The sequence below is a fragment of the Acomys minous genome (assembly GCF_964271855.1).
Source record: "Acomys minous genome assembly, chromosome: 13".
NCBI lineage: Eukaryota > Metazoa > Chordata > Mammalia > Rodentia > Muridae > Acomys > Acomys minous.
The window spans coordinates 64,555,903-64,579,299 of NC_140495.1; the positions used below are offsets into that span (position 1 = coordinate 64,555,903).

Consider the following 23,397-nt stretch of genomic DNA (forward strand, 5'->3'; position numbering starts at 1 on the left):
ATCTTTTTGGATAATTCAAGTTGGCCTCAAACTCACCACGTAGCCCGAGCTGGCCTTGAACATGTGAGATCCCCCTGCTTCAGTCTCCCTAGCATTGCAAATATAGGCTTGTTGCACCACATCCATTCGGCAACAATGGTTTTGACATGGATGAACGAAGGAATGAAGGAACGCAGCTTTTGCTAGGAATCAACTACCGATTAATTCAATGAGCGGTCTTGTAGTAGTGTCTCCTTGGCTGCTACGTTCACTTAAAAACAAAATCCCTACAAGTCTATGAGTCTGTTCTGTTACCATAAGTCACTATCAGACTAGCAGGGATGTCAGGGCACAGGTGGCTGACACTTGATAGAGAAAAGAGGTAGGGACCCTCCTTCTGTCCATGTTAGCAAACCACAGAGCTTCCTCAAGGTTCTAGAACAATACAACTGAGGACTAAAGGTTCCCTCACTCAGCTTCTTCTCATTCAATACTTCCTCAGCCAGGCTTTACCTGATGGAAATGTCTCTGTGTTTTTTAGTGTCAGTGGGTCAGTCATGAATTGTGATTAAATTGCAGGCTTAAGATATTGGCCTGGGGCCAGGGTGGGGCAGGGGCGTGCTGCTCCATGGTTAAGTGCACTGGCTGCTCTTCTAGAGGACCTAGGTTCAATTCCCAGCACCCACATGGCAGCTCACAACCACCTGATGCCCCTCTCCTGCACCAGACACACACAGGATGCAAAGACGTAAAGACAGCACCCAGTATACATAAAATAAAATATTTCACAAAAAGATATAGCTGGTCGTGCTGGTGCACGTCTTTAATCCCAGCCATTGGGAGACAGAGGCAGGTAGATCTCTGTGAGTTTGAGGCCAGCCTGGTCTACGAAATGAGTCCAAGACAGACAAGGCTACACAGAGAAACCCTGCCTCAAAAATAAAAAACAAAGCAAAACAAACAAACAGAAGACATAAGATTGGCTAAGTAGCTTGGCAGGTACAGAGGGTTCGTTCCCAGTGCCCCACAGCCCATGAGGGGTGCCTTAGGCCTATGATCCCACAACTTAGGACACTAAAACACCAAAGCCAGAAGCTCAAAGTTATTCTCAGCTACATAGCAAGTCGAAACCCAGCCTGGGCTACAAGTGCCTTTTCAGGAAGTCCTTCCCAGGGACCCCCATCCCAAGTACCCCATGGGCCCTTCTCTTAATGGTCTATGCTAAAGCAATCTCAAAGAGGGTACTGGATTGTGCTTGTTTATGTTACTTTATGACGTAGGTGAGCAGATGAAGAGGAAATGAAAGGCTAGCTGCCTGGCCGGAAGGGAAACCTGGACTAGCTCTTCTCACCTCACAGGTGTGAATTCTTAATTACTTAGCTCATGGCTGAGGCTCATTAACATCCCTCCTCACAAGCCCTCAGTGGTCAGTGTGTTGAGCCTTCTTCAGCCAGGGACAGTCTGTAATGACAGACCATGGTACTAGTTCAGGGACGCTATCAGCACAGAGCGAGGAACAGGTTCTGTGCACAAATACCTGCCTGGATGCTGACGGCTTCCTCCAGGCTTCCTCTTTCTTTTGACTCTGCTGCCCTGACTCAGAAATTCAGTGTGACTATAAAATTTGCTTGTCGGCCTCCTTGCTTCAGGGAGCACATATTTCCCCCAGCTCCTGCTCCTCCACCAGTCCCCGGCTCTGCATTATCATTTGGGTCAAAGATAATTTGTGCAAGTCTAATTTGGTAACGTGTGCCGCCCAAACCAGATTCTGTGTGCCCTTTGGAGGTGACAGCTCCCGCGTGAGTAAGTGTCAGACACACCTATCCATTCTTCTTTCCTTCCTTCCTCCAATCCGGCGGTGATTCCCATGGCTCCGAATGGAAGCCTCAAAAGGATCATGTTGTGTTTTCTAGTTTTGTTTGGCTTTGTAAAAAAAAAAAATCCAGCCTTGAGGGTGGGACTATCAGCATCTCATCTGGGCAGCAGCAGGATGCTCCAAGCAGGAGCAGTAAGTATTGCTTTATTTTTATTATTCTATTCACAGACTTCTTAGACCGGGGATACTCCTCCTCCACCTCGTAAGTAAGTGTGTGAGCTTTCCAGAATGAAATCCAACGACAAAAATATTTCCCTACTGCGCCGGGTTCACCTGCTGCCCCGCCCCCCTCAGTACTGAATTATTAGGGTGGCTTTCTGGAAAGTAATCCATCATCTCCGCGCAAAAATTCTGGAGCCCTCTTTCTGGGGGCTTCCGAGGTCAGTCCTGGACCAAATGTGGGCGCTGTTGTTTCAGCGCGACCTCTCTCCCGGCTGTGCTCCCGTTCCTCCACCCCCACCCCCGCCGCAGTAGCCCGGTGCCATCCCCACAAGCCCATAGCCCAAGTCTCTCGCTGTCCAAAGGCTCCTTACCTGATCAATGCGCTGAGTTACTCTCGGGTACCCGGGGCTGTGAGCCCACCAATGGCACCAGCGTGAGCCAGATCCTAGCACAGCAGGTTTCCAGACAGTCGTTGCCAACGGAGATAGGTTAGCTCAGAGGTGGTCTGAGCGCCCGGTCTTTAAAACTCTACTCTTAGGCTCGACCCCTCCCCTCTTGGGTTGCTGTGCTAGAGGGACAGGGGAGGAGCTTGTGGCCCGGCCTCTCATCAGCTGCGAGCTGCTGCGACTCAGGCTTACACAGCACTAACCCCAGGGCGGGCCACCACTTGGACCTCCTCAAGCGCCCACGCGAGGATCCTGGCCGTGCCTGGGGCGTTGATGGGCTCCTAGCTTCCTAGTCAGACACCCGATTCTCACCGGCTCGGTCTTGAGCTGTGTTCCACCCACAAACCTATTTTGCTAGTTCTATCCTGTTCTTTAAATCCCCAAAGTTCACGGAATCTCTGAGCACCGGTCTAGGAGAAAGGTTTTTCCCAGTTCGTATTTTGATACTTTGTGCCCAGAACCCCACCTTAGTCCTTGAGTAGACTTTCCTCCAGACTGGAAGGCCTGCCACAGTGTAACTTTCTTGCTTTGCTGATTTTGAGGAACATAGTAGTATTTAAAGAGTCCATCAATAGCTCAACCTGACTCGGTTATTAATGCTTGTTGTAAAGGCATTTCCGTCCAAACAGAAACATTCCAGTCAGGACTGAAAGGTTAGTTGGGGTGGAGATGAGGGGGCGGGGGGGAGAAGTTCTCCAGCGGCAGGAGATAAACAAAAGGTCACGTGTCTGGGAAAGCAGAAACTTGGAAGATTCTTGAGGACCCCTTCTCAGCGGTATAAGAAGCGGTAAACGTTGTTGGGGGCAGAGTTAGAGGAGCTGAGGAGCACAACAGAGATTTGATTTGCTGAGGTGCATACAAATAGGCAGAGCGCTCCAGGGTTGCAGCTTGAAAGAGTCCAGTCTTCGCCCCCTCCCACCCTCCCACCGTGTAGTATGGCCTTTTCTTATTCCTGCTCCTTAAAAGTAACCCTTCACCCACATTCCTGTTAGGAGCCTCAATAAGAACTCATTGGTTCACCAGGTTGGACACTCGCGAAATTGATATCTGGGTTGGTGTGTCAGGTTCCCTTTCTGGGGTGAATAGACAAGTATGTTGCATCCCTCCACAAAGTTGGGCACACAGTCCTGTTTTCCCTGAAACGCCATTTCCCAAATAATTATTATTTGAAAACAAACCCATTTTCCGAGAACTTTTAAACATTTTCATCTAAAACTATTTAGAAACTTGAGAGAAATTTGGTTGAAATTGATATGTAGTATTACAGTATTCTATTTTACTTGTTGTTGTTATTTGTTTGTTTGCTTGCTTGCTTGTTTTTCCAGACAGGGTTCTCTGTGTAAACAGCTCTGGCTGTCCTGGACTAGCTTGGTAGACCAGGCTGGCTTCAAACTCACAGAGATCTATCTATCTGCCTGCCTCTGTCTCCTCTAGTGCTGGGATTACAGGAGTGCACCACCACCTGCGGCTCACTTAGTCTTTATGAACTTATAAACAATAATTTCCTGCAGGAGTGAGAATGGAGAGACAGTACAGTTATGGAGTAGCCAGCTATTGAAAGGACCACAAAGCCCAAGCGAGATACCCCAAGACCAAGTGCTTAGCACAAAGGAGACTTATTTGCCCAGAAGACATCATATACATACATACATCATACACACACACACACACACACACACACACACACACACACACAACACACACATGACAAGAGACAGAGAACAAGATAGAAGGGAGAAAGGGCCAAGGGAGAGGGAGGAAGGGATATTTGTCTCAGAGGGACAAAGGACTGCCTCTGGATAAAGAAGAGACACACATGGCCCATGGGAGAATGTTGGTTTGTAAAAGGTAAGAGGGAAACCCTATGTTAGCATGAGGTGTTTCATCTTAATTGGCCATGTTAATTAGGTGAGCCAACAGAGGACTTTTGCTGCACTTGAATACTTTGATAGCTGGAGCCTGGTGGTCGTCAGCCTCGGGAGGAAGAAATGGCCAAATAAGGAACTGGGCCTTGGTTGCTGCCTTTCATAGTGTAATCTAGTGACTTAGCGAGGTAGAGGGGATGGGGGAGAAGGGCCAGTCACAGTTGCCGAGCTCAGGCCTGCCCGAGCCCCTTCAGATACCGACACAGTAACTGAGAACTACTTCCAGGATATGTGTGGAGGCCTGCAGATAGCGTGGCAGGCCTTGCCTAGTATGTAAGAGATCCTAAAAAAAAAAACAAAACAAAAACAAAACAAAACAAAAAACAAAAAACAAACAAACAAACAAAAAATACTCTGCCTCCATTTTAGACTTCAGAGCCGACTTATAGGAAAGACAAACTAGCCTCCTTCCTGTTTATGAGTAAACCTCTGTCTCTCACAGATCCGGCTATGGCCTGCTGGAACTGTGGAACCAAAACAGGAGCCATACTGTTGTTAAGGAGCCACGTTGTTGTACATTAAGTCTCCATACCTTACATGCATACGTTTCAGTTGCCTGAGCCCAATGTACCCCACAAACCATGTGAGCTCCTGACCCCACAGCGCGTGCTCTCCCCTTTGCCTTGCTGAACTCCTGAACCTGGGATAAATGGCTGCCCTTTTGCCTTATGGCAATGTTTTCCAGATACTTTGATGACGCCCCTTCCATGTGATGCATTCTTGCACTTATTTTTATTGCTTCCTTTGTAACAGCTAATTGTCCCCGACAGCTGTTTTCTAGGTACTAACAGCCAATTATCCCAACAACTGTTTTCTGTCAATCCTATCCTTTCCCCATAGTGGGGAGCTCAAAAGCCGGTGAGGATTTCTCCCTGAAATCTCGACACTGGGAAAGGCAGACAACTCGCCAGTCTAAATAAAGCTTGCTTAATCGGACAGTCATGGAAACGCGCCCCCACGCCCACCCCGTCTAATATAACCTTAACTACAGATGGTTCTGCCCTGCCTGGTCCAGAAATGAATCACAACGTCTTTGCATCAAAAAGTTTATAACCATCTTGCAGCCTTACCTTTGTTTCAAAAGGTTATATGGCCGCCTACAACTACCTTGTTATGACGACCTGTTCTTAGGAGTAATAGGCTTCTCCCCAGATGCAATAAGCCAAATCAATATAAAGGCAGGCTGACTGAGAAACAGCTCTCTGGGCGGGTTTACCGATGTCTCAGGAGGAGGTCAGTGGCGGCATGCCCCTGGGCTAAAGCAAGAGGGTTTCATAGAGCTAGGAGCTGGCATTGTGCCCATACACGGTCAAAAACCAAACCTTTGGGCGGACACTCTCGGTGGGTTATGGGAAACTCAGAGACGAGGGATGATATCGCGTTAGCCTGGGATGTTCTCTCCCTGTGGGCGGGGCCGATGGGGTTACCTGGCTTGTGTAGGGGCCCCAGGAGTCCCAGTCTAACAATGACCGCTGTGTCTGCCTTGCAACCATGTTCTTGTTTCAGGTGGGACTAACTTTTATATATGAGAATAAGATATAAGACAATAAGGTGACAATGTACCAGATGCCAGATATGTAGATGATATTGTAGAGGAGTTTATTAAATGAGCCTGGAGAGAGAAGGAAATGGGGAGAGGGGTACCCCAGAGAGAGACAGAGACAGAGATGGGAAGAGTAAGAAGAAGGGAGAGTAGAGAGAGAGGAAAGGTAAGAGGAGAGACCTCGTTGAGGGTCTGTTCTTTCAAATGGCCATGGGCAGGGCCACACCCCCTTGGCAGGTAAGCAGTGACGTCACAGGTAGGTGGACTGAGGCAGAACTTAACACTAACTTGCTATGCTTATGTTCTGCTCCTGTAACCTCGCCTATTTTGCCCATCAAACCCCCCATTTGGAGACTCCTTTATCCTTGAATTATAAAACCCTTGTCTTTCTCACATCCAAGGCCAACCTCTCGAACCCCACCTTAGCGGGGAGGCACCCCCTGGACATGAGTTAAAGCAAAAAAAAAAAAAAAAACCAACAAAAAACCTTGCACCTTTCTTAGCAAGTGACATCTCCAGGGCAGGAACGAGAACAGAAAACAGAGGGGAAGGTCACCTGTGCTGAGACACTGGGAGGTGGATTAAGGAAATTCAGAGTGGACAGTAACTTTAAGAGCTATATTTCCATAGTCAAGATCCAATACCCATAGATTAATGTGTCTCTCAGCCCTCGGCAGAGAAGCTTCCGGTTTGCAGTATATGGTAATTAACTCAGAGATTCATACCTGGTCAAAAAGCAGAGAATGCTTACCCCTAATTGGAGCATCTATGCTGCACCCTGTCTCCCAAGGCTCAGGAATCATTATGGAATGGGGGATGGGAGAGCAGAAAGACTTAAAGAGCCAGAGGAAGACGATGACGGCAAAGAGCCAGTGTCTACTGGACACAAGAAGGAAACCCCGTAAATTCAATTCCAGCAGTTGACAGAACACACAAGCTCCTGAATGCTCAAGTCTAATCAAATCTTTGCATGGGGAGGGAAGGTAGACAGGAAGTCCCACCCCTGGATGAGGAGCTTTTGGCAATTGATAGTTTCTGAGAGAGGGAGAGTCAGCTCTCTCTAAGAGTGTTGTCCACGGGTAAGTTGATCACACTCCACTGGGAGGCCACACACCCACGGCGTCAGTTGTCCTAAGGTCTCAAGGCCTACTAAGGTCTGGGGCCCTGTTACATTCCCCACTGGTCTTAGTGACTGACTCAAATCATGGGCTCATCCTGCTTTGAAGAGGTGTAGTTGGTTCTAAGGACCATTAATTCTTACTGAACTGATACACAGTTGGCTATACAGTTTAAGATACAGGGTTCTGCCAGTAATTCTACTAGAATAAGAACTGAAGGTCCAGCCAGTGCTAAAAACAGAGTAGTTAGCCTGGGGGAACAAGAGAACTGGTACTAATTATCTGATTAATATCTTTTCCTCTCCATGGAAAGATTTTTTAAATTACTCCTGATCAACTGGCATAGAAACCACAGATTTTCCCCAAGGCAGACTTAGTTTTCTTTATTTCATGAGAACTAGACTTAGCCTCTCCAATTTTGTAGGCCCAAATTTTGCTAAGGGATCTCACTGTTGTTTTTAATACCTTTCAGTCTGCTCAACCTACCTACTTGGTTTGGGAAGCACCAGAAGAGGCACATTGGGCCAAACCATTAGTGCTTGCCCAGCAAGTAGTCCCAGGGGCTTGGTAATGTGCCTGTAATCCAGATGAGCTAACCCGGAAGGCAGAACAGAAGACACCAGAAGAAAGGGGGAAGTGTGTAGGTTAAAGGATTGGATATTAGGCTGTAAGCCCTCCAACGTTAATCTGGGCTGCCCCCGGTCACACTGAGCTTTGCCAGTCAATGGGCTGACAGTCCGCTTAGTTCCTGTCCCTATGGAGGATGAGGGTCTAAACAGAACCACAATCCTGCCTGCTATCTGCCTGCGAAGGACTAAGTGGCAAACCTTGTCTGGAGTGAGAAATAGGTGGTGATCCCTCAGCTTCCTGGACATCAGGAGGTAGGACTTTGACCCTGCACGAGTTAAGGACCCAAAGGTCTGGAAATGTATGTAGGATAATTTATCTATCCCCAGGGTCCCTTCCCGTGGCGTACAGCTTGACTCCCCAGTTTTTTTCTGTTTCCCCAAAGACAGGATACTTTTTAAAGGAATTTTTCCGGGAAACCTCAGTTTCATAACGCCATCCTTGTTTCTGGCAACTCGGGAGCGCAGCTGCAAGACATACGTAGAATAGCAAACTTTGTGTTCCTATTTCAGAAGATAAATGTCCATATCTTTCCTCCCTCCAACACAACCAGACATTTCAAGTGGGCAAATTCAAGATGAACATGGGTTGCTGGTCTGTAGTCACAATAGCTAATACCTTCCCTGTATCTGTCTTCCATAGCTCCCAGGTCCAGGTCCAGCGTGGCTGGACCATAACCCTGGATTCTCAGCAGGAATAAAAATCTCAGTAGGGGTGCAGGGAATAGAAGGCCCTGGGGCCTTATTGAGACCTTAATTTTAATGGGTCCATAGTCTGGAGACAGCCCATTTGGCACCATCTGTGGCTTCCATTTTTTTTTTCACCTGGGTGTGGTTAGTCTAAGGTATAACGCCATTTACCTTCACAGCCATAGGGGAGGAGGCAATCATCAAGTAGGGTCCTTTCCAAGTGGGTTGCAGCTGCGTGGCAGCAGACTCGAACAAGCGGTGGTTGTGGAACAGTGGTCCACTGGTGGTGGACTCAAACGTTGCCTGGATCTCTTGGACAGTCTGATCAATAGCCTTGACAGAGAACTGGAGTGCCTGAAGGACTGTTTAGAGAGTTCTGCCAACTGCTGGTCTCGGAGCCTGGGAATCAGTGGAGATGGCCTTCCAAACCTAATCTCATGGGGTGTAAATCCCTCCCTGTGTAGGGTACAGCGTGCCAAAGAAAAGCAAATGAAAGAGGAATATCCATCCTTTACTGGATCCTAATAATTCAAGAGTTTCTTCCTATGTCCTGTTTATTTATTTGCTCCCTTTCCAGAACTCCAAGGTCTGTCTGCACAATGACGTTTTGAGTGGGTGTCTGAAGCTTCAGCTATTGAGATGTTTGGCTATGAAAAGTCAGGCTAGGAGGAATCCACATTAGGGAAGCAGTTCCCGGAGAAGCTTTTTGGCTACTGTTTGAGCTGTTTCAGTCCAGGTGGGGAACACTCCTACCTACCCAGAATAGATATCTATTAAAGTTAGCATGCGTTTTTTTTATCCTTTCCTGGCAGACTGGATCTCAGTGAGGTCAGTTTTCCCGGAGTTTGCCACGTGTTGACCTTTCATGTGGACCTGGGTAAGGGTTCTCTGTTCTGGATTTACTTGAGCACGAACCTGGCTTCGATCTGAGGCATCCATGCTAGGCTGTCCAGTCTAGGTACAGCATATCTAGATCTGAGCAGCTCAGGAAGTTTTGTTGACCCCTGATGAGTAGCCAGTGAAGGTCAGTTATCCTGCTGGGTTTTTTTTTCTTTGTTTGTTTTTGTTTTTTGTTTTTTTTTGGGGGGGGGAGAATGATGTTTTCCTCCAGTGTCCTCCATCAACCTGTGAGTTTGAACTGCTCATTTCGTCTAGAGTCTCAGGCAGCAGTGGGTTGGGATATGTCATCCGCACTAAATAAGAGATCAAAAGCTATGCCCTTGATACTTACAAAAAAATGCTTTTGGTATAAATTATACGTGCTCATGGGAAACTAGTATTTATTACTTAGTCACTGTAGAGGAATATTTTTCTCCTGACTCCATGGATATAAACGAATATTATTATAAGCATTGAATTTATTATGTTTATAGTGTACTGCTTTCACTTTCAATGTAACACTAATGTCCTTCCAAGCCTTCCAAGATGTGTGATGCGACCACATCTACAGTATCAGTTTTTATTTTATTTTATTTTTTTCAGTATCAGTTTTTAAAGCTATAGGTTTCTTCTCCCTTGTTAGTGAAAACGTGGGTTGTTTACCGTGTTAAAGCTTTAAAACGGCACCTCAGTGAACATCCTTGCAGATAAATCTGTGCATATCTATAGCTCTTTCTTCATTGTGAATACTTAGGACCAAATTTTATAAGGTAGAATGAGGGCACTATTTTCTTCCATTTCTTCCCATCTGTGGGTGTCCTGATTCAGCCCAGAGTAGATTTTATGTTTATTTGTGGAAAAGTTACTTCTCCAAAAGAGTCTACTGAGAGAGCTGCACGGAGAGAGCTGCACGGAGAGAGCTGTTCTGGCTCGACTTCCTCATCCTGAAACTGCACGCGGGAGAAATCCAGTCGAGTCATGCTTATATGGCCGTTCTTGACCTTGCAGCAGCTGGCTTCACTCACCTTCGCCTGGCCATCTCTCACACTCCGCTTGGTTTATTATATCCAGCTCGGTTTATTATATCCACGAAACTCGGGGTTTCGTGCCGCAACATCGGCGTTGCCTTTGCTGGTAGGATTTGGCTTTGTTGTTGTTGCTCAGGGCCTGGTTGGAAGCCAAGTGGATCCGTTGATGAGGGTTAATAAAGGGACTGTTGATAAAAGCAGAAACAGGATTCAGACCACAGTAAGTTGCTTTTCACTAAGCAACACTGAGAGCCCTGACCGGCCCGCACTAGGAGCGAGTGCAGAAAGTAATTACTGGGACTTGGCCAGGGTCGCTCTATGGAGTAAACCACCTGACAGGGCTGTGACCTTCACTGCCAGGCTGGCAGGCCTCCCAATGGAGTCGGTTTTCTAACTCCATTTTTCATCTCCCCTCCCCAGCCGCTGGGAGACACTGGCATGAGGGTCCATGGACTGTCCCCAGATAGGTCACCTCCAGGGAGCAGAACAATGGGGGTGGGGTGGTGGATCTAAGGAGACAAGTGGAAGATTTGCAATTTATTCCAAAACGCTGGGTCTCAAAGCACTTTGTGCTATTCTCAGGCCACTCAACACAGTCAGAATTACATTTGATTTTTGCAATGTCTCACTTCCTCAAATGTATTAATGTCCCCCATAAGGAGGAAAGCTCTGGCTATTTTCTCGCCCATTATGAGAAGTTTAAAAATATCTGCTGTGAATTTCTATGAAAGGGACTCCCTAGGGCCAGGGTGATAGCTCAGTTGGTAAAGTGCTTGCCCTGCAAGCCTTAGACTCGAGTTCAATCCCCTAGGACCCACGTAACAACAACAAACAAGCAAACAAAATAAGCAGAGAGAGCCTGGTGGTGATGGGAGTGAATTCCTGCTCTGGGGAATCTGGACAGCAGGATCCTGAGGCTGCGGAGTCAGTGTGACCCGTTCAGCAGCTGTGGGCCAACAAGAAAGCCTGGCTCTAAACACAAGGTTGGTGGTATCTGAAGAACCATAGCTGAAGTAGACACACACACACCACACACCACACCACACACACACCACACACATACACACACCACACACATACACACACCACATACCACACACATACACACACCACACACCACACACACACCACACCATACCACACACACACACACACCACACCACACCACACAGTACATGCATACACACCACACACACACATACACACACACCACACACACACATATACACACACACCACATACACACCATACATACACCACACACACATACACACACACCACATACACACCATATATACCAAACACACACATACCACACACACCACACACACATACACACATCACACTACACATAAACACACACACCACATACATACCGTGCGCACTACACATACACACACAACACACAATACACAACACACACAAACCACACACCACCCTCACACAGACCACACACTCACAGCATACACACACACCATACACACACATCCCACACAACACACACACAACACACATGACACAACACACACACACCATACATACACATCACACACTCACCATACATACCACACACACACACACTCACACACACTCACACACAAAGACAGTTATCCACAGCTCTCTGTAAGCAAGCTGTGCATGTCCTACTCAGGTTACACAACAGCTGGTTTGGGTCGAGCGAGAACCATGACTCTGCTCTTCAGATGGTCCCTCTCAGAAAACATCTTAATTTAAGAAATGTGACCCTATATATAGCAGGGCTTCCTCGGAACCACCAGTACTTATAAATAACACACACACTTTTTACTAATGTTTGACGCTTGGGTGTTTTAGCTGGGCAGGCTCTCGGCTGGTCAGCTAACTTATTCTGACCACTCTAGTCATGTGGTCTGTTCTCTTCTATCTCTCTGCTCCAGTTCACGTGTCCCGCTGCTTTCTTCCTCCCAGAGTCCCTCCCTCTCCTGGGAGTTCTGCCTTCCTGCCCAGCTATTGGCATCAACTCTTTATTTATTTTTATTTTTTAGTTACATAATTTTATTTAGTATTTAATCACTTTACAGCCTGATCCAAGCCGCCCCCCTCCTCTCCTCCCCCTCCCCCTCCCCCTCCCCCTCTCCCCATGCTCCTTCTCCTTCTTCTCAGAGAAAGGGGAGGCCCGAATGGGTACCAACTCCCTCTGGCACCTGAGTCACAGCAAGGCTAAGCGCATCCTCTCCCACTGGGGCCTGACAAGGCAGCCCAGCCAGGGGAAAGGGATCCAGAGTCAGGCAGCCCCTACAGCCTTTGTTAGGGGATCTAAATGTTGAGCAAGATGTACAGCTTGGTCAGCTCTTTATTACAGCCAATCAGATATAATTCTAGATTGCCTTAGGCAGGCGAGGAAGGAGCAGATATTTTAAAAATATGAGACTGGTGATGGGCCATAGCTCCCTGCTGGAACAGAACTGCCAGGTGAATATACAACGGCACATCTTTACACAATGTACCCCAACACCTACGGATCTCTTGACTCGCACGCAGAGATGTTGCAATCCTTCAGATGGACAAGCATGCAGACCTAGCTGGAGCTGACTGGCACAAGGCTGGAATCCTTGCTCCAGCACAGCCGCTTCTCAAATCTAAGTGAACCACGGTCTTCCCGCCTCACCAGAAGGATTTGCAAAGGCTCCTGAAGGGTAGATGTAGATGTGAGCAAAAGCTCAAGAGACCTCAAAGGGATGCTGAGTCTTGCTGGCTTGCCAGCTCAAGATGTGGGGAACCCTGGAGGCTCCCTGAGACCAGGGCTCTGACGGCTGCTGCTGCTGCCGCCAAGCTCTGAGTGTGATCAGTCGTCTCACTCCTGGGAAGAGGACATGGATACAGGTGACCTGAGTGTGCCTAAGCCTTCTGGGTCTCGGATTCCTATGTGCAAATTCCCTGTATTTCAAGCTTGGGACCAAGGGTAATGAGACAATCTATAGGAAAAAAAAAAAAGATGTCCAATCCATAAAGGCATACACTGAATAATGGAGTCCCCACGCCTACATTCCACTTTCTTTCTGCACCTCTGGGGATGGGGGGCCGCCGTCTCACTGATTTGCACACCCCACTACCAAAGCTCTTTTCACAGAGGCAAACTGATTGGCAGCCAGAACCATATTATTTCTTAGGCAGAAAGTCTCAAGTTCAGGAGGCGATGCGAGATTGCAGAGAAGAACACAGATGCCACAACCAAGTCACCCGAGCTTTCTAAGGACCAGCAGGTGACTTCTTATTCTGTGCCTCAAGGTACCTGTCTGTAAAGTAGGGATAGGTGATCATGGTACCTGCCCTGCACCTGCCTAGCATGCTCAAGCAGGCTTGCTAATGGGTTATGATGCTCTTAGAGTTCAGCCTGTGTGGCCTTGTGATTGTGATCGCCTTCTTGGGAATTTTAGTGAGACCCAAGGGAGTAAGATCGTGTAATTCCAAGCATGGAAGATAGCAAATATACAAAGGATGACATAACTGCCCAGCACTTACATTCCAGACTTTCCTTTCTGGCATCTAACAGTCTGTGGAGGCCTCACTGAGGCGGGGGAGGTGGTAATGTATCAGAACACAGTAAATATTTAGTATTAATGGTTCTCAGTATTTTCATGTATAAAGTGAGCTTTTGACTCAGTATTTCTACACTATCTTCTTTTTTTTAAAATGTTTTATTTTTAATTTACATTATGCATGTATCAGTGGGTGTATGGTGTGTGTGTGAGTGTGTGTGTGTGTGTGTGTGTGTGTGTGTGTGTGTGTGTGTGTAGGTATGTGCATGTCAGTGCAGGTGTCTGTGGCAGGCAGAAGAGGCATTAGATCCCCTGGAGCTGGAGTTAGAGGAGGTTGTGTGCTGCCCAGGGTAGGTGCTGGGAATTGAACTTGGGTCTTCAAGAGCAAGAAATGTTCATGTAACCACTTACACTTTAGCCAGAAATGATTGAAGCAAAGCAGCCACTGACCAATGATGGGCTTATAAATATGACCCCAGGGGCCATACCAGGTATTATGCCATGCTTTAAATTAAACCCAGAGCTACATGTATGCTAGGCAAGCACTCTTTATCAGCCGCGTCATGTCCCCAGTACCAGACTGTTGGTGTTCATATAACTAATCATAAGATCACAGTGAGAACATTGGAAAACACCCATCACACAATCCACATATCCTGCTACTTGTAATAAATAAATATTTTATATTATCACGATTGCTTTTGTTTGTATGCAGCCTTGTGTATTACTTATGTCATTTTTTTTTTCATTTTGTCATTTCAATATGTTACATTAAGTTCATTCAAGCTTTTTGGAGGTCAACTCTTTTTTTTTTTTTAATGTAGTAGAAGAAGCTACTACTACTACTACTAGAAATCTTGGGGTCTCTCCCTTTGGTTGACCTTGCTCTCTGGCCAGTTCACGACTGGGAAGAGGTTTGACATTAGGAACATTTTTAGGAAGGGAAGCCTGCAGTTTGCTGATGGAAGCTCCCATCATGGTCCTACCACTGCCTGTCTCTTATTGGAGTTCCTCTGTATCTTATCAGGAGGACCTCTGTCCTGCAAAGTCAAGCTGAACTGAGGCTTGGGAAGAGCAATGGAGCGTGAACACTGGTGGTTGGAACTCAGCCTTTCACACCCATTGTTGATAGCCTGTAATACACACCCATTAAACACTACTGTCTCTCACATAGCTCATCCTATGCTTCCCAACTATGCTCTTCTCCCTTGGTTTCTGTGAAGTTGTTTCTACCCTGGTAATGATCTATCTACTTTGATAATTCTCTCTCTGCTAACACACTTTGGAAAAGGTGGGGGGCTCTCAGGCTGGGGCTAGAGCCCCCATGCTATGCTCAGTCTTAATTTATCTTATATATTTTTTATACCTTTAAATATCCCCCACCCCCTACATGTTTGTAACTTGAACCCCAGAGTCACAGGACTTTAACTTGATACTTAGTGCCGCACGGGCTCCTCAGACTTATACCAACACTTAACAGTTAATCTGTGTTCTTCCATCACACAACCTGGCCCCACTATAGTCACTCCCACACCACCAGTGTCATCGCCTAAGCAAGAGGAGTCAGCCTCGATTCTCCTTTCCCACTCACTGCTCATGTCTTAGCCATTGACAACTGATGTCAAGATTCCCTCGTGGGTTCGGGCCCCACGTTGGGCGCCAGATGCTGGCTCTGTTATTAACAATTAAACTTTATTAAACAACCCAACTAGCATATACAAGAAAGAAAAAAAAAAAGTTAAAGGGACAGAAGAGTAAACCTTCTGGAATCCGTTTTTCAGGACGGGTCCTTAGATGTCTCTGTCCCGCGAGCTGGTCCGGTCCCTCCCTCTCTCCGCGCGCCCTCCTCGCCTTCACCTGTTGTTTTTTCTTTTCCCCACCTTCCCAGTCACAAGCAAAGGGCGGTCTCCTTCTCCCTTTGAGGGTCAATTAGGAAAACAATAGCCACAGTGGGGTTCCCAGGTCGGCTTCCTGAATTTCAAGCCCAGGTAGGCTCCAAACAGTCTGTCACAAGGTATTCATGGCTTGCCCCAAGGGTAAAGCCTGCTAAGACTGCTTCCACCTGTGACAAAGCTTAATCTTTCCCACAATGCTGTAGCTCATTACTTCGCCATTTCTCCATGACCCCTGCAGCCCTCATTCGCCGACTCCCCGTCCCTCCTTGTCTAGACTTCTGCAGGGCATCTCTCCAGCATTCGTGTTGCCGTCTCATCTCCACTTAGCAGCCAAAGTAACCTTTGAAGGAAATCCAAGTTGCGCCATTCCCATCTCACCTGGCACTAAAACCTTTCCGTGGCTACTCCTTGCATTAGGGGTAAAAAAAAAAAAAAAAAAAAAAAATCCAACTTCCTGGCTAGGTCCCAGAACACATTGAGCATCTTAGCACTTAGCTGCACTCCATCTCAACTCCCTCCACACTCTGCCACCAGCCGCATCCTCCTCTCTCAGTGTGGACCACCCTCTCCAGCTCCGCATCTGCCTCAGTCCTCTGGGTTTACCACATCTCCCCTTTTAGTCAAAGTTCTTCAGAGGATCAGGATCACTACAGTGCATAAGAAGGGATTTATCAACTGGCTTCTGCGGTCAGGGACAGAGCAGTTCTGCAATAGTCACTCATCAGCTGTAGAGCTGGGGAAACAAGCAGGTGTTCAGTCCTAGATTCTGGAAGCTTCTGCATGAGAGGGACAATGATGCAGTCCTGATTGGAGGATGAGGGCTTGGAAATCCCCCTGGAAAGACGTTGGTGCAAGTCTGTCCTCAAATACTGATGAACCTGGAGACTGATGCCCCCCGGGGTTTACAGAGGTTACAAAAAAATGCAAATGGTCACAGAGAGGCTGGCAAATGCGTGAACTCGACATAGAAATGATGTGCATGAGCTTCTCTCCTGCTTGTCTTTCCCTTCCTAACTAGCCTATTTGATAACTCTAATTGGTGATCATCTTATCTTTTCATTTTGCTGACTAACCCACATGCTCTCTGGAGTCAGTCTCACCAGCCCGGCAGAAGTGCTTTGCATCAGTCAGTTTTCCATTGCTGTGATGAAAGTCTTAAGAAAAGCAACTTACAGGAGGAAATATTTGTTTTGGCTCTCATTCCGGAGTTTCAGCCACGGTTGGCTGTGTCGTTGTTAGGTGAGCCTTTGGTAAAGCCTAAATCGTGGCAAGAGGCTGTGGCAGAGAGCGTGGTGGAGTAAAGCTGCTTACTTTTCAGCTGCCTGGCAACAGAGAGAACAAGAGAAAATGTTGGGGGTCGAGAAAAGTACATTCCTCATGATGTACTTCATCTGACTAGGGTACGTGTGCTTCTTACGTCTCCCAGTGACACTGGCCAAGCCAGAAGCCAGGGGCTAGAGCGTTGATTCAGTAAAGCAGGTGCTGGACAGGCGTTTCCATCCCTGGCACTTGTGCGTGCTTGGCATGGCAGAAACACGGAGATTCTGGGGGCTGGCTGAGTAGCCAGGCTAGCTTCAGGTTCAGAAAGAGACCTTGTCTCAAACGGATAAGATGGAGACACAAGGGACATGAACACACACACACACACACACACACACACACACACACACACACACACACACAGACACACACGAGCAACACGGCTACTAATCTTGCCACAACCATCATAATCCAGCTATTTTCTAAGATCTTATTCGCTGACAAATACATCTTTTGACTTGGGAGCCTTTAGGGCCTTTTATATACAAACTTAGTAACAGAACTCCCCTGCTTTTCCAAGTGTCTCTCAGTCAAGCTAAGGCCTATTAGGTCTCACACTCAGGACAAAAGGACAAAAGTGGCTGTTTAACATATCAAAGCAGACTCTGGCTGCCAGTTCCCTGAGTCCCTACTCATAAACACTTGTTATGGAGAAATCCTACCCTAAACTCTCCAGCCCAGCAGGTGGCTTCTTCATCTCTTGGCCCCCAGGCACTCTCTTTGCTCCCTTTCTCTTCCCTTCCTCTCCGTCTTCCCCCTCCCCTCCTCTGATGGCCCAGTTCAGTCTGGGCTCTTCCAGAACCTTCTGGCTGTTTTCGCCTTCATAGCTACAATAAGCCTTATCCTCAGCCCATACCTAGAAGCACCATATCCTTCGTTGTATATTTGTCATCCAGCACCTTCTCAGCCTGTGTGCACAATCCTCTCCCATTGTCTCTCCCTTTTCATGGTGTTCGACTATGGCATTAAAAAAAAATTGTAACTTTATATGCAACCATTTTGTTTTCTTGTTTATTTTCTGCCCATCCAAGTCAAGACAAGGGATGGCTTGTTCTCCGCCTGGCCGTTCTAGATTTCTTTGTGCTGCTTGGGATAAAATATTCAGACCAAAAGCAACTTAGTGGAGGAATGGGTTTATTTCGTCTTACACCTCCAGGTCTCAGTCCACTGCTGAGGGAAGTAGGGGAGCCTGGAAGCAGTGCATGCAGCATTGCCTTTTCACCGGGGAACTCAGCCACAACCAAAGAAGAACAGCAGGAGCCATGAAGGATGCTGCCTGCTAGGTGGCTCTCTCACCAGCTTAGCTGGCTTTTCTTATAAATCCCATTGTTAACATACCTGCCCCCAATCTGCCTTGCAACCTATGACATCATCACCTGCTGGCCACTAAGTGTGCCAGCTGCCTAGAATACTAAAAAAAAAAAAAAAAAAAGGCAAACCCATCTCATCTCCCTCTGTTGCTCCTCTCTTTCTCTCCATCCCTTTCTCTCGTTCGTTCTCTTCCTCTTCCTCTCTATCTTGTTCTCTCTTGCTGTCTCTCTCTGTTTTTCTCTGGGGCTCCCTCCCCGCTTCCTGTTCTCCGATGCTCCTACAAGTAAACTTCTCCTGGCATCTTATTTTTTCATATTTAATACCCTCAGCCACCTGCCTGGAGTGGTGCCATCCACACTGGGCTGGAACTTCCACCATCAGTTTATAATAAGATAAGCCCTCGCAGACAGACAGCCGATGGAGGCCATTGCTCTGTTGAGGCGTCTCCTCTCAGATAGCTCCAGGCTGTGTCAGGTTGACAACTGAGGCCAACCACAGCGTTGTCCCAGTATACCCAGCAACACATCTTAGAAGAAAAATAGGAAGAGTAATGGAGGGAAGGAAAGAAGGAAGGATAAAAAGAGAGAAGGAGTGAAAAAGAGAGGGAAGAAAGTAGAGAGGGCCGGACAGTGGAGTTTGAGATGAACAGAGCTGTGGGCATGGTAGATGAGTGGTTAGAGCAGAGGACAAGAGAGGAAAGAAGGCCAGGGGAAAGCATCTGGGAGATGCTATTGTTTAAACATCTTTCCTGCATTAAATGTTTTATAAATCACTTCAGCCAATTCCATTGAATAGCCAGAAGTGCAAAGCTTTAAAAGGCTTCCTTTGAGTGGTGAGGAAAAAAAGAAAGGTCAAAGCTGAGGATTTGCTCAGGATCTCACAGCTGGTTCTGAATGCTGTGGGGTGGGGCTCAGGCTGTCCCCAGTACTCCCCAGTGGGCAGACATCCCTCCTTCCCAGTGAGCTACCACGCAGCCACCCTGCTTTAAGGTATCTTGTGACCAGCCAGTAATCAGCTGCTTTTCAACTTCAATCTGTTTATCAAATGCTCTTATGAACCTGTTGAGGAGGACCATCACAGTTAAACTGAAGTAGAAGATGGAATTCCTGAAGAGTTTGGACAGGAAGCGAAGCTGCAAGCCTGCCCCACCAGACTCCCAGGGACTGGAAAGCCAGCCTAGGCCTGTTTGTGGAGGAGGAGGAGGAGGGGAAGGAGGTGGAGGAGGGGGAGGGGGAGGAGGGGGAGGGGGAGGGGGGGAGGGGGAGGGCGAGGGGGAGGAGAAGGAGGAGTCAGTTTCCATGGTACAAACATACTAACACTGCAGCCAGGTAAGGTGGCCTGTAACACGGAGCTCCTTGGAAAAACAGTAAGTATGCCAATCTTAGATCTTTATTTTTTTAATTAGATAAATCATACTTAATAAGAGATATACTACAGTTGGGTATTTTTTTTAATTTTTAATTTTCAGAGCTGAGGACCTTACCCAGGGTCTTGTGCTTGCTAGGCAAGTGCCCCACCACTGAGCTAAACCCGCAACCCCCTTGGTGGCTGCTTTTTAAACTGAGGCCTATCTACCTAAAAGATTAGAGTTCAGATACTTGACCAAATTCACAAAGACTCGTGCGAAGGGAAGTTTGCTAAATTTCAGTAGTTAGGGTAGTGAATTCAGGTATGTTTAACATACCCAATTTAGTGAGTCTTAGCATTTTCAAGTTGGGAAACCATTGCTACCACAGTGCAGTTTTAAGAGATTTCATTCCCTGCCCCCCAAGTGAAATCCTGTGCTTTACCAGCACTTACTGCCCACACCTGGGGTGGAAATTTCAGTGCAGGAGGCAGGGTATGCCAGCCATACCCTGTAACAGGTAGGGGCTGAGGGATGCTGGGAGAACCTGGAGGCCAGGTCTGCTTTGAAGTGTTAAATAGGGACCTCGGCCATTTGTCCTCAGTTTGAAACCTACCAGTGGTGTGTGTGATAGAGGCCAACCCTGTGTCGTGTTCCTCAAGAGTCATAGGTAGCTCACCTGGCTACTGTGTTTTTGTTTTGTTATCTGTTGGTTAATATCTAGGATCTTCCCACCTTTTGCCCATTATGACTAGTGCTCCATGAACACTCACGTCCAATTTTGTTTTGTTTTGTTTTGTTTTGTGTTTCAAGACAGGGTTTCCCAGGTAGCCCTGGCTGTCCTGGAACTTGCTGTGTCTCAGAGGCTTACCGCCTCTGTTTGCTAACCTAAGCCTGGTCCTGGAGGCTTCTTAGCCTCTGTACAATCAAACCTAAGCCTAAAATGTTTCCAGTCTCTGAGACATACTGCTTCGTAAGCTCACCATTTCTTGCTCTTTCTGAACTCTGGCTGACTGATTCAACTTAGCTGTTCTCTCCCAGCTGATGTATTTAATCTGGCTACCAGGACTAGGCCCAGGTTAGCAGACAGAGACAGTAAGCCACCCAGAAAACAATTGCAACAGGCAAATAAAAGCTTCTTTTACATCGATGAGTCAGAACCACAATTTCCTTAAGTGATCTGTATAGACAGAGGTTGGCAATTTGTCATCACTAGGCCAAATCCCGTTTCTGTTTTGAAAGCTTATAGTCATCTAAGATATGGGGCCTCCTAGGATGGCTCTAAGAGACTAGGGCAAGCCGCCATGGCTCCTACACCTTTGGTGATCTTTTTATCCCAAATCATCTCCTTACCCAGCCCCTACTCTGCTTGGTCTATACTTCAGGCCCCAGTGATCACAGTGATGAAAGACCCTGAATTCGTGGGAGGGGTGCAGTAAAGAAGCTAATGTCAAGCCACTGGGCAAAATGTCCTCATTTCTTCCACAGACAGAATTCTGCCTTAAAAAAAAGGGCAAGCTTGGATGCAGGTAGAGTCGAAGGCCAAACTCTGCCAAGACAGGGCAGACAAGTCCTCAATAGTTCCTGACTCACAAATATGTCTGTCAGATATAATGGGCCAGAAGGCTGAAAAAGATGCTCCAACATTATAGAGAGTTTTGGGTGACTGCTCAGGTAGAAAACTGTGTCTATCATCTTCTCATTTGGAAAGCTACTAACCTGCCCTCTGTGAAGGTGTCAGAACGAGAGTTGCAGACAGTTGTGAGCTACCATGTGGTTGCTGGGAATTGAACCTGGGTCCTCTGGAAGAGCAGCCAGTGCTCTTAACTGCCTTACCTCCACCCTGAGCCATCTCTCCAGCCCCAGGGAGAAGGTTTTTAATTGGGGGTGGGGGTGGGGTTTAAGAGAGAGAGAAAACATGGAGAGGCATCTGAGCAAGTCCAGAGCAGAGAGAAAAGGAAGCAGGCTGGGCATGGCCAGGGCCAGGGAAGCAGGAGCAGTAGAGAACAGCAAGAGTAGACGGGCAGGGAGAAAAATCTTGCCATTGTAAAGAATGCATATGTGTGTGCATGTGTGTCTACGTCTGGAACAGCCATGGAGAGACATGAGAAAGGCAAGAAGGCTAGCTTGGCTTTGACATATATAACAAGTGTGTGGGTGAGCGGGGCTTGACGGAGCCCAGAGGCCAGCATAGGCTATGACATTCAGCTAGATACATATGTCAATGGAGAGCCATATGTCCCTTCTGTCGGAGACAAGGATTCCCATCCTTTTGGCAGATGAGAGCCAGTTTCACAAGTTCCTTAGAAATAATGGCTTTTATCTAACCAGCAGAAAGTCTATATTTAACCACCAGAAATTCAGTCCCTCTTGGGCTGAGCCTAGACTCTATTTTGAGACAAGTCAGTGGATTCGCCCTTTTGGAGGGAAGTTAGCCCTTTTGTACCTGACACTAAACTTTGACATAGCCCATAAAGGTCTTGGATGAGGGTTTAAGGGGATCGTTGAGTGCATGGATTGTTGAGGAGTAATTTTACTACAAGAGATTTATTATTGCTGTGGATGACAGACAGGGAGTAAACAGCATGACAGGATTCTGAGAGCAGGTCCTGGTATGAGACAGACAGCATAGTGGGGTCTCTGAAGGAGAACCAGAGCCCCGTGGCAGAAGTCGGGGCCTTTTCTTGTATGGTTTTGAGGATGGAGGAAGTTTCACAGCACAAGCCAATAGCCAGCTGGGCTCTCTCTGACTCATTGGCTGGAGGCAGAGCAGGATACATGTCTGCCTTTGATGTAAACTCACTGCCTACACAAGTGATTCAGACATCTGTGAATCTGTTAGCCAGGGGCTTCAGACAGTCTCAATTAGAGAGCCTGGGGGTATCTGTGGAGGAGGAAGGATTTCTGCACGTATTGTGGCCTGCGGGGCAGTAGCTAGACGTTAACATTACGTTCTCATGTAACCCATCAGTGGTCCCAGGCACACGGCAGAGCTCAAGTAGCTCTACACTGGGAAGCTGTTGAGGTAAGATTGTCAACCTCTGTGAGGAGCAAAGTCTGCCTAGAACAGTGCAGCCGGGGCTGAGAGCATCCCGACCATCTCACCTGCCAGGTGCTTCCTCCTCAGGTCTGTCCTCTTCGTCTCGAGGACAGCTGGTAGGTGCTGGGTACCAAGTAGACGACGGCACATCCACTCCAGGCAAATGGAGGAAAGGGTAGAAGCATAATTCCTCCTCTTGTTATATATAAATTGCTTCTACGTTCCTATGAAGCTGCCTCTACTTTGTCTCCTGTAGTAAAGGTGATTTGCTAGTTTGCAGAAAAAGTCATGAAGCTTGCTCTACACACGTGCATTGAAAGCTCTTACATTTTGCAGTGTGTTCCTCCCAGTCACAGGCTCTCTCCCCTGTCAGTCACCCATCTCTTCAGGATCAAACAAACCTAAGGTTCTGACAAGACAGCTATGCTTACTTCCCAGTCTCAGTGACTGGCTCTTTTTTTTTCCTGTGCCCTGGGCACTGCATTTTAATTATGTTTACATCTCCCCTTCTCTGGCTCTAAGGTTATTCTCATATTTGATTACGCAGCAGAGACCACGCCAGGAGCCTTGGTCCCTGTCTCAGAGCTTCAGGTTCGGTAGGTGGATATTGAGCCCAATAGTTTGCATTTCAAAGGAACCTCCGTAGCTGCTGGTGATGATGGTTTATAAGGCAGGTTCTGGCCTCTTCCCCAGTTC

At 47.3% G+C, this 23,397-nt stretch overlaps 2 protein-coding genes across 4 annotated transcripts in view; one reads left to right on the plus strand and one right to left on the minus strand.

Annotated features, from left to right (window-relative positions):
- Positions 1-2,781, minus strand: part of PLA2G7 (phospholipase A2 group VII) — a 38,877-nt gene extending 36,096 nt beyond the window's left edge. Inside the window, exon 1 of the mRNA XM_084754850.1 lies at positions 2,389-2,781. The gene's annotated coding sequence lies outside the window, so the exon portion shown is untranslated. The remainder of the gene's footprint in view (positions 1-2,388) is intronic.
- Positions 1,935-23,397, plus strand: part of ANKRD66 (ankyrin repeat domain 66) — a 42,573-nt gene continuing 21,110 nt past the window's right edge. Inside the window, exon 1 of one of the 3 annotated variants that reach the window (XM_084754853.1) lies at positions 1,935-1,987. The gene's annotated coding sequence lies outside the window, so the exon portion shown is untranslated. Of the gene's footprint in view, positions 1,988-16,995; positions 17,086-19,624; positions 19,683-23,397 lie in introns of those variants that run through there. The other 2 variants (XM_084754854.1, XM_084754852.1) reach the window with 2 other exon arrangements.